General features: G+C 38.9%; 1 protein-coding gene across 3 annotated transcripts in view; it reads right to left on the bottom strand.

Moving 5' to 3' along the window:
• Positions 1-10,388: 10,388 nt before the first annotated feature.
• Positions 10,389-12,258, bottom strand: part of LOC127574654 (zinc fingers and homeoboxes protein 2-like) — an 89,016-nt gene continuing 87,146 nt past the window's right edge. For 2 of the 3 annotated variants that reach the window (XM_052023863.1, XM_052023864.1), the window contains exon 3: positions 10,391-11,470. The gene's annotated coding sequence lies outside the window, so the exon portion shown is untranslated. Of the gene's footprint in view, positions 11,471-12,258 lie in introns of all 3 variants that reach the window. The other variant, XR_007956946.1, reaches the window with a different exon arrangement.

Raw genomic sequence — 12,258 nt, 5'->3', positions numbered from 1 at the left:
TCTTTGAGCTCTCAAAGTGCTCCCCAGTGTACACTGCAACAGGCTTGAATAAACTGACTTGTTCAAGAAACTCTCCACTGCTGTACAAGCGATTTTGTGTGCTGTCCTGATCTGAGCCATAATTAAGAGGGCGACTGGGCCCCACATGAAAGCCAGATTCAGGGTGCAGGTTAAACACACAAATTCCTCCTAGAGGTAACATTTTAACAAAGACAAAATACTGTGCTTCCTGGAACACAAATGGAGAATGCTGGAAACACATAAGCAATCAGGTTGCATTTGTGCAGAGAGAAATGGATACAGCTTTGTAAAAAATCAAAAAAACTGCAGATAAAATGCTGGAAAGACTCAGCAGGTCAGGCAGCATCTGTGGAGGAAGAAAAGCAGAGTGAAGGTTTCAGGTGGACCTTTCATCCAAACTGGGAAAAAGAAAAAAAACAAGTTAGTTTTAAGTTGTAGAGATAGTGGAGGAAGGATGGATAGGACAAAGGAAATATCTCTGGTAGGGTGAGACCAGAGTTGCTGCAGAGATCAACTGCTGAAGTTATTTGATTGATAGATTAACAGGAGATCAGAGAAAGACTAGGTAAAGTTGATGCTACTCACTGCATTTCATTTGGAATGTATGGGTAGTGAAGATTGTATTCATTGAAGCATGCAGTGGAGCATCCTCCATTTAACATCTATGATGAGCATGCAGGCCACGGTCCTAACCAACAGGTCCACAATGGAACCAACCTCAGTGCTGACTGGGCTCTGGTAACACTTTTCTCAATCTTTCTCGTTGATGTTCCACCCAACGAACTTCCTGCTGAAGTAGAGCTGGTCCACAGGACAAATGGGAAGTTGTTCAACCTACATCACCTCCACTCCAGGACAAAGGTCACTCCAACATCGATCATCCTCAAGGACAGCAGGTTCCTTTCCCTTAAGTACATTAAGTGAACTAGGTGGGTTTTAAACAACAATCTAAAAATTCTACGGTCATTTTTTGAGTGGCTTTACTTTTTGTAAAATTTCAGACTTACTTTATTGAATTTAAATTCCCCAGCTGCTACAGTGGGATTTGAACTCATTTAAGGATCAGTGGTCCAGATCTCTGGCTGCTGATCCTGTAACTTAACCGCTACACCACTGATGTCCAAATAAATCTATTGAAGCATTCTGTTGCAGACAATGGGTGAAGCAGAATTGAATGTGACATCACGTGGAACAAAGCAAGACAAAATTGACAGCACAGGGAAACCCCGAGGTGCTGTCTTATAGTGGTATGACTTTTCACAATCAGGACATGATCCTGAGGCTCTACGAAGAAACCTAACAAGAGGGTCACACGTTTTAATAAAATCAAGCAACACATTTTTACCAAGTACTTACATGCTTTAATTGTCCAAGGAATGTTGGGTTGAAGCAATGTTAACACAGAAACTCCGAATATTGTAGAAGCACATTTGGTCATTTTCAGCAAAACAGATGTGGAGATAAAAATATTTTGTTTCAAAATGTCTAAAGAACCAGATTATATAAAATATTAGCAACACAAGAGGAAAACACAAGGGGTAAATGTTACAACAATGCATTATCATTCAGGTTAGAATTAAATGCTAGCAGAAAAAAATCTGCACACAAATCAGAACTTTTTCCTTTCTAGATCACTCAATATAATTTCCAGGTTACAATTCTTTTTCAAACGAAATAGCCCCAGTTTTCAATTACTCTTACTTTAAATAAGGCATTTACAAATCAATGCAAAATCTCATAACAGGTGAAATCTGTTCTTGCAAACTGAACGTAAGTCAGCCAGAGCAGTATGCTATTTATGTAAAGGTGATAACCATCTTGGATTTTCATTTTCAGACTGGGCGTTAATCATACACATTACAGTATAGAGTCAGATACGTCAACACTACTAAGAGGACTTTTTGCTTAGGACATAGCCAGCATAGGGCTCAAGGCACAGGGTAACCCTACATAATAGCCCCTTTTAAGACTGAATTCAATAAATTTGACATTAGCCATTAAGTTGCGAAATAAATTATTTATATCACTATTTTACCATTGCTAATACAAGTGTACCTATGTAATGACTGCACACTATTTTGTTATTAGGCCTGATGTAATCAGAAGATAAAGAAATCTATAACATGCATAGCGGCTAACTTGCTAGTGGCACTCTGTAACAATTCACATGCAAGGACCAGAATTGGAATTGGTTTATTATTGTTATGTGTACCGGGATACAATGAAACGCTTCTGTTTGCATGCCACCCAGACAGACCATTCCATACATAATTATATTGAAGTAGTAAAAAGAAAGACAGCATGCAGAATATAGTGTTGCAGTTAGTGCAGTGTAGGTGGACAAATAAAGTGCAAGGGACATAACAAGGTAGATTGGGAGACCAAGAGTTCAATTAAGACTATAATTTAAAAATAGTCTTTATATTTAAAATACAATTTAAAACTGCACCACCTTGGCCAAAAGTGGGAAGGAACTCTGCCTCCAACCTGCCCTGGCACATTATCTGAAGCCTACATATGGAAACTGATTTCCAGTAACAGTCACACTTGAATACAAATGACGGTTACTATTAGAAATGACCTATAAGGTGCAAAGAACAGAAATATTATACAAAAATAACATTAAAGAACATTAAAGTCCAGATTTACACAGATTAACAAATATCCAAGGTACTGATTGTTATGTATTAATAGATATCTTCAAACCAGTTTTGCCCAGCCCACCTCTGTAAATGGCTCACTATCCACACTCACTGCCGCCCTGCCCACATTCAACCACTGTGACAACCTGGCCCTCTACTAGCTGTTGATCAGAGGCCACACTCTGCCCTGTCCAGACCCGACACTTAGGCTGTCAAAGCTGTTAAAAAGGCTTTGAATGACTGAAATTTACAAAACATTCAAAAGTAATCAAAAACTAAAAACATACCTTTATAACATAATTACATTTGTAAAATAATTAAAAAGCACTTGACTGTATTAAATTGTTTCAAGAGATAATTCAATAAAACTATAACCTGAAACTTCCCTCTCTCCCTCAGAGCTGCTCCTCTCCACCGAAATGAATACAGTTGCTGCACCTGTAAAGGGGATCGGAGGGGAAAGGGTTTTGTTTATACACAGAGTGGTTGATATCTGAATTCACTGTCAATGGAGGTGGAGGAGGAATTGGATACAGTCACTATTTTAAGATACATTTAGGCAGACACTTAAATAGACAAGGCATAGAAGGATACAGATCTTATGCAGGCAAATGGGTTTAGTGTAGATGACAAAACAGTCATGTACTAAAGGGCTCATTACCGTGCTACCCAACTCTCGGACTCAAACGTGGTACAGGTTCAATTCCCCTTGTTTCTTAAGCACGACTCTGTGGAAAGGGTTGGAAGTTCATACTGCACACCAGTTCCAAGAGGAACCCAGCTTCAGAATAAAGCTGGAAAGACATAGATGAGGAGCAGCTCTCAGGAAGTCTGAGGCATCAATATTCTTACAGTGGGTTCAGGAGAGATTTGGATTACCCCATCCACTTTCCCAGAAAGTGGTGCACCAATTTAAAATAAGCAACTGCATATTTCTCCAATATTTAAATCACAACATAGAAAATGACCATTCAGTCCATCGAGTTTGTGCTAGCTCTCAGAGCATTCCCATCAGTCCCATTCCTGCATTTGCTTTCCTGCAATCTATACACTCACACGCCCACCAATTACCTCTGATACTAGGGGTAATTTACAGCAGCCAATTAACCTACCAACCTGCACATCTTTGGCATGTGGTAGGAAGCTGAAGCATGCAAGGGAAACCGACAAGGTCACAGGGAGAACATGCAAACACCACACAGCATACCCAGGTCATCATCCGTTGTAAAAGAAAATAAATAAATTACCTTTGTCTTTCCCATCCCCTTATCCCACCACCCCATCTCGTCCCCTCCCCTCTCAATCTGCCCATCACCCACACATTCCTCCCTTCGGCTTCCCTCCTTACCTCCCTCCCTTTATTCCAATGTCCACTGTCCTCTCTTATCAGATTCAATCTTCTTCAGCCTTTTGACACTTCCACCTATCACCTCCCAGCTTCTTACATCATTCCCACTCTCCCTCATTTGCGTATCACACCCCCCCCCCAAACTAGGATCTACCCATCATCTGGCAGCTCTGGCTCCATCCCTCCCCCCCACACCACCCCCCACATTTTTATACCAGCCATCTCCCCTCCATTTCCAGTCCTGATGAAGGGTATCAACCTGAAATGTTGACTGTCCATTTCCTTTCACAGATGCTGCCTGACCTGCTGAGTTCCTCCAGCTTTTTGTGTGTTGCTCCAGATTTCCAGCATCTGCAGTCTCTCGTGTCTGAATTACCTTTGTCATCCCTTTGGCACAGTTCTTTACACAACCACTTAAAGACAGACCATTACAAGGCCTTATCCATCATTTTCCCTTTCAGGGAAAGATGACACATTCACAGCTTTTGCAGAACCTCAGCATCACACGAGTGCCAACTAATTTACCTCTGAGCAACAAAGCATTAATTTAATTCAAAGACAATATAACATGGCTCTTGGGAACATTTAATGGATGTAATTTATTCCAAACACTTAAAGCAAATCACCTCAAAAAGACTTCTTTGCCAAAATGTATCTTCTCGTTTGCTGGATCCAAATAAAGTGTGTACAGGAATAGTAAAATAAATGTGGTGGATGTCACAGGATTTACATTTTTATTGCAGAAAAAACTGCTTTAGTAATTAATTGCAAAATAATTTTCTTTCCTGTCAGTTAAGGTTTCATGAATTCATAATGAAGTAGTAAAATGCTTTCGATAATTTGGCGTTACAATTCCCCCTTGGCTACAATGAACAATTTAACAAAGCCAATATATTACAGACTCATTCATTAGAGTCATGTACTGTTGTGAAAAGCCACTGATAGAATGGACACTCAAATTCTAGGAAAGGACCTGGCAATTACAACTTCCTTCAAACTGTGAATTTATTCAGCATTTTGAGCATTGCACACTTAAGGGTACAGGTCCTCCTTGGGTTACAGCAGGGTTCTGTTTTTAACATTTTAAGCAGTTTCCACACTCGCTTTATCCCCCAGGTGGCTGCTACTCTATTGGAAACTAAGACACAGTGAAATTCAAACCCATTTCTGGAACAATGGTCCAGGTTTCTGGGTGCTAGTCTAGCAACTTAACCACTGTACTACTGTGCCAATACATACAGAGATGTACCAGAAATCCACCCTTCTTTCCTCTCTCACTGCCAAACAATGCCAGATTATAAAAGCTGATAAATTTCTACTAATTGCTGTAAATTTAAATTCTAGATGCTTTGGAACCCAAATGTTTCTTTGCCAACAGATGTGCAACTTTATTTAATTTGCACATGTAACTAATTTCTTATATCACCCTAGGACATAGAAGGAGCCATTCCTCTATTGAGTTTGTGCTGGCTTTCAGATCATTCCCATCCTGTGTAACTTATTTTCTCTCACGTGTCCATCAACTCCCCCAATTCTCCTACAAACCTGCTTGCCTTTAGGATGTGGGAAGAAACTAGAGCACCTGGGGGGATATCCACACTATTACAAGGGGATTGTTCAAACTTCCTTATGTTCCAGAGGACTAGAATAAATATAAATGTAATGTATTTATATTTGTAATATAAATGTAATATATATACAAATATTACATTTATATATACATGTATTACATTTATATACAAATATATAAATGTAATACATTTATATAAATATAAATGTACTGCTGAGGCTCTATAAGGCATTGGTCAGACCGCATTTGGAAGATTGAGAGTATCTTTGAGCTATGTATCTAAGGAAAGATGTGCTGACCCTGGAGAGGGTCAGAGGTGGTTCACAAGATTGATCCCGAGAATGAAAGGCTTTACATACAAGGTGTGTTTGATGTCTCTGGGCCTGTACTTGAGCTCAGAAGGATGATGAGGGGGAAATATGATTGAAACTTATGGAACACCGAAAGGCCTGGATAGAGTGAACGTGGAGAGAATGTTTCCATTAGTAGGCATCTAGGATCCAAGGACACAGCCTCAGAATAAAGGGACGTCCCTCTAAAACTGAGATGAGGAGGAATTTCTTCAGCCAGATGGTGGTGAATCTGTGGAATTTGTTGCCACTGAGGGCTGTGAAGGCCAAGTCATTGGGTGTATTTAAGGCAGAGACTGATAGGTTCTTGATTAGTAAGGGGGTTAAGGGTTATGGGGAGAAGGCAGAAGAATGGGGTTGAAAAACAAAATCAGCAGACTCGATGGGCCGAATGGCTTAATTCTGTTCCAACATCTTGTGGTCCATGGTCTGACTACACACAGACAGCACCCGAGGTTAGGATCGAACCCAGGTCACCTCTCTGCTACCCACCTTTAAAGTTAACTTGCAAAAGTGAGAGCACTGTACACAAAGCTAGAAAATATGTTAGACACTTTGATACAATTGCAACCAAGCTTTAAGTTGAAACAAAACACTCGAGGAAAACACCATCACTTTGGGTCTTTATACAGTGAGAAATATACACAAATTGCAATTTAGTTCTTAAAAAAAGTATGTTGTGCATTTTCCAAGTGTCACAAATCTTTAACCATTGATGTCAGCCAGTGTATTTACGGAAATGTCAGAAGACGGCAGGACTAGATGGAACAAGGAGTTTTATAATTTACTGCTTTATTCACAAATTATTAAAGACAGTAAGTGTGAAAAAGAAAATATTCAGAAATATAAATGATAAAACATTTGAGTTGATGAATAAAAGTTCAGTTTATGTTCTCCCTGCTAGTTGGTGGATCAGGTAGGATATGTAAAAGAAAGTGTGCATTTCCAGCAACAATATTTGGGGAAAATCACAAAACCAACCTTAACATTTTATAGTTAGAGTTGTACAGCACAGAAACAGGCCCTTCAGCCCAACTCGTCCATGCTTACCATGAAGAGTATCTACCTTAATCCCATTTGCCTGCATTAGGCCTGTATCCCTCTACTTTTTTCCAATCCAAGTACCTGTCCAAATCTTTTTTAAACATTGTAATTGTACCCACCTCTACAGCTTCCTCTTTCACCGTCTGTGTGATAAATCTCCTTTAAATTTCTTTCCTCTCACCTTAAACCTATGCCCTCTAGTTTCAAGACTTCCCCCAAGGAAAAAGACTATCTACCCTATCTATGCCTCTCAATTTTATACACTTCTATGTTACCCCTCAGCCTCCTACATTCCAGTGAGAATGAACTCAACCAATTCAATCTCTCCTTATAACTTTAGGTGTCAAAATTAATTCCAATAAGATGAATTCCAAAGAAATCGGATATCAAAATGGATGTGCAAAGTATCAGTGTGGATCAATAAAAGGATCGGTACATTTGAACAAGAAAATTGCATCCAGCAGTGTTAAGTATGCTTGCAGAAATGCAATAAAAGCATGGCTAAAGCAAGTTGAATATATAAGCATCGATGACAAAAGGTTAGACAGTTTACTTCACAAATGAATTAAACCACTTACTGTATACCGGAAGGTTACTCAAGTGATAAATTTCCTGGCCCATTGATCCTTGTCAGTTCTATGTACTGAGCAAATCAAAAACTTAGGAAAAAGACTAATTTCTCCTACTTTGAAGTATATGGGTGGTTACAATTCATTTTAACAATACCACTTATCTACTTTTAGTCTGAGATTTTGTGCTAATTAAGACAAAAAATGCAGGATTATGAATTATAACACTTTTTCCACCAGAATCAGCTGCAAGCATTCATAGTCGGAATGGCACGGGTAGCAACAGAGTAAAACACTATCAACCTTATACACCTGAAAAGGTTCCTTGTAAAGTTTACTTATGATCCAACAAAGTATAGTTAGGTAATTAAGTGATGTTGATAGCGAAGCGTGGTTTCAATGTCTGGCTCTGAAAATGCAAGGTATCATTCACCAACTCGCCAAAAGTCCTTTGCCATAACCTTAAAATAATTGTGACCTTTATTGTCCAAGATGTAGTGGGTGGCCATATGGGGAACACTAACACTAAGGTACAATGTCGTCTCACCCTGGAAATTTTCTGAAATATAAATTGCCGGGACACCTTCAACACATGGACAGCATCAGTTCAAGATTGTGATTCACCACCTTCTTGGGTGCAATTAGGAATGGTGAATAAAACTTGAATACCAACTTGTGTGGAAATGAAAGTGATTTTGTAAACACAGAACTACAATATTATCACACAGGATACAGTGGCATAGTTATGTTAATGCTGACTTTAGTAAACATTAGCCAAATAGAAATAAAAATCAAAGCATTACAAAGCAGTCATTAAGGTAATAAGGCAGCATATTCTTTTCTTACCTTTTTATTGGAGTTAATGCAGCCATTTCTCATTTCCATCACTACCAGCTTTCCATCCTTCCTCTACTCAATTCATAAATCCTTGAACTTGTTAAATGCAATGGATCCAGCTTGTTTTATTTACCATGAATCATTAAACTTTTCTTGCAGCAATTCCATTTTATAGAAAAGTGTTTTAAGGGCAATGTTCTCCAGTTATAAGCATCCCTAGAGGATTGTCCACCATTATTTAAAGAAAAACTTTGGTGATAATTTCTCAGACTCCTGGAGGCAGTGAAGGGGTGATTATTAAGCTTGGGAGCGCTGGTTGAAGTCTTGCAAGTTCACAATATAACTAGATTTTATACTGAAAACTAAAACACATTTTTGTACAAAACCACATCATTGGGTACAAGCAAAATAAAGCAGTTTAAAAGAGTAGAACTGAAAAAATTTAGATGGCCCTCACAACAAACATGATAAATCAAGTGAAAACTAATAGCAGCTGCAGTCAGTCAGTTGGGTTGGTTGTTAGTAAAACACGTGCAGATTTAATGTGCATAATAAATAATAATCCAGCAAATTAAGTGACAGATTCTATTACATAGAACTGTTTTTTGGAACCACCAGCAGAGTTCCTCATTATTTCTCTTTTGCACTACTTATTGAGAGCTTCAAGTTCCTGGGAGTGAACATCACCAACAGCCTGTCCTGGTCAAATCACATAGATGCCACGGCCAAGAAAGCTCACCAGTGTCTCTACTTCCTCAGGAGGCTAAAGAAATTTGGTTTGTCCCCTTTGACTCTCACCAACTTTTACCAATGCACCATAGAAAGCATCCTATCTGGATGTATCACAGCTTGGTATGGCAACTGCTCTGCCCAGGACCGCAAAAAGCTGCAGAGAGTTGTGGACACAGCCCAGCGCATCACGGACACCAGCCTCCCCTCCTTGGACTCTGTCTTTACCTCTCGTTGTCTTGGTGTAGCAGCCAGCATAGTCAAAGATCCCACCCACCTGGGACATTCTCTCTTCTCTCCTCTTCCATCAGGTAGAAGATACAGGAGCCTGAGGGCACGTACCACCAGACTTAAGGACAGCTTAAGACTATTGAACAGTTCCCTTATACGTTGAGATGGACTATGACCTCACGATCTACCTTGTTGTGACCTTGCACCTTATTGCACTGCATTTTCTCTGTAGCTGTGTCACTTTACTCTGTACTGTTATTGTTTTTACCTGTACTACATCAATGCACTCTGTACTAACTCAATGTAACTGCACTGTGTAATGAATTGACCTGCATGATCGGTTTGTAAGACAAGTTTTTCCACTGTACCTCGGTACAAGTGACAATAATAAACCAATAAACCAATATTTCTTTTTGTAACTTAGTAATTTTTATGTCTTGCACTGTATTGCTGCCGCAAAACAACAAATTTCACTACATACAGTATGTCGGTGATAATAAATCTGATTGAGTTTGTTAGTAAGTCACAATGTAATCAAATACATTGCTCCTTAATATATTAGGATATATTGAGTTCACATTTGTCTTCAACTACAACCTAGTAAATTTTAAAAAGCAGCAGCACCTTTATTCCAGTATAATTTTTACCTCTCATTAACCCAGTTTTTAAAACACATACCACAATGCTTTTCCTTTTTTTTTTGCAATTAATCCCAAATTCCAATTAAACAAAACCAGTCCCTTTGACCTGGAACAGCCACTTCTTGCAAGGGAAAGTGGATTCCAACTGCAATAACTTTCCCTTTGCAATGCTACCACTTGTATTTAATCAAGAACTGGGAAAATCTCAGACAATTAATGAGGATGGAGTTTGAATTCACGCTTGAGGTCTTGTATGAGTTCACAGAATTATAGAACACACATAAGAGAACAGGAGCAGTAGTAAACCTCTCAAGCCTGCCCCACCATTCAATATGATGATGGTTGATTAACACTGTTCCCAACTCCTCTTCTGTGCCAGTTCCTTTATCTTTCAAAAATTTATCTACCTCCACCTTAAATATCTCCATGATCTGGCCTCCACAAGCCTCTGGGGCAAAGAATTCCAGAGATTCACCACCCTCTGTGAAAAGAAATTTCTATGCATCTGTTTTGAATGTGCAGCTCCTTATCTTGCAGTGTTCCCAGACAGTTATCAGGATGGAATATGAATTCATGATTGAGATGCAAGTTGAGGTCTTGTACGAGTTCACAGAATCAGACATTTATGCCATTCGTCAGCTGCTAACAGCACAGACGCATCAGCCCAACTCCAAAATCCAACTCAGTACCCACACTGCCAATAAATCTCCAAACTTTGGTAGCGACTAAAATGATAACAAAATGCAAACTGGGGACAACACAGTTTATTTTCTGAATATGCAATCTTGCAAAAGATAGGAAACAAGTTACTGCAACTTTAATGATGATATTATACTGACATAAATAAGTCAATATTGCACATCTCTAGCTGAGTGAAGGCTGGCTAGAGGAGTTTGCATTCCATTATAAATGTAGCCTCTTACAATAAAAAGCTTCTAACAATAATGTGCTTGTTAAATGTTTTCTTCCTGCCATTTTGTACATCAGAGATCTAAAGATGTTACTGGACACAAAACATGATTCAGTATCTCAGTCCTCCTTGATCTGGAGGTCCAAACTTTTTTTTTATTTCCCTCTAGTCGTGAAGTAGTGATTGTAAAAGATGCCAAAACAAGAGCCTGATAGTGGTTACTAAATCTAAAAAAAAACAAGAGGGACGCTAAGGGCAAAGTTAACTCTCACCAGTTATAAATGTAATAAAATTCCTAAATTGTACAAATCTGTTCAAAAACAGAAAAAAATATTTACAAAGACCCTTTCAATTGCAGTAGTAAAACTTTGGCACTGTGGATAGAATTGAATCTCTCACTTTTGGAAAGATACTTGTACAGTAAGTCAGTCCTTCATTCCATCTCTGTTTGTTGTTTTACACAATACAGAGCGTGAGACAAAGCCTCAGTTACTTTCTTTGTGTCGTAGAGAATAGAAATTGTAGTTTTCTTTAGACACATGTTGCAATGTGCGTCAGTTATTTTCTCATTTGGTTTCCTGCAAAGGGAAAACAAAAGAAATGTTACACAATTTAACAAAAGACAAACCCTCCCAAAAATAATCTCGCCACTGAGTTGCAAATCACTTGTGTTGGGGTTTTCTTGGATCAAGTTTTCACCCCTTCCACCAACTGTGCTCCTTAATCTCATCTTGACCATGAAACATTCACTGTTTCTCTTGCCACAGATGCTACCTGACCTGCTAAGGATCACCAGCATTTTCTGTTTTGGTTTTGTCTTAGATTGCCACTTTGCTCAATTTTCTTCATTTCTTTTAAAGATCCTCGTGAAGGGGCTTGGTCCTCCGGGTAACATTAATCTTCATATGCCTTGCACAAATTGCCTGGTTCCAAATCCACAGCAAGTGCTAGATGGTTAAGGATAAAAATTATGAAGGACCCAATTCAAGTAAGTACTGGTCTCCATATTTAAGGAAGGAGTTTGAAGTAACTCAGAGAAGGTTTACTAAACTAATGCCCAGATAGGTAGGTTATCTAATGAGGAACATTCACACAGTTTAGGCTAATATCCACTCAAGCTTAGAAGAGCAAAAGGTGATTTGGTTGAAACATGCAAGAAGCAGAGGGATCTTGTCCGGGTGAATGTGAAGTGGATATTTTTCCATGTGGGAGAACCTAGAACCAGGAGGGGGTCACTGTTTAAAAATAAGACAAAAGTGAGGCAAACTTTTGTCCTTCAAGTAAAAGTTCTTGAACTCTTCCTCAGATTTTTGATAAGGGGGTAGACAGGAAAGTGGAGTTCAGGTTACAATCAGAGCTATGATAG

The sequence above is a fragment of the Pristis pectinata genome, chromosome 9, assembly GCF_009764475.1.
Source record: "Pristis pectinata isolate sPriPec2 chromosome 9, sPriPec2.1.pri, whole genome shotgun sequence".
In the NCBI taxonomy this organism is placed as follows: domain Eukaryota; kingdom Metazoa; phylum Chordata; class Chondrichthyes; order Rhinopristiformes; family Pristidae; genus Pristis; species Pristis pectinata.
Note: the sequence above shows the minus strand (reverse complement) of the source record. Positions and strands in the feature narration are given on the sequence as shown.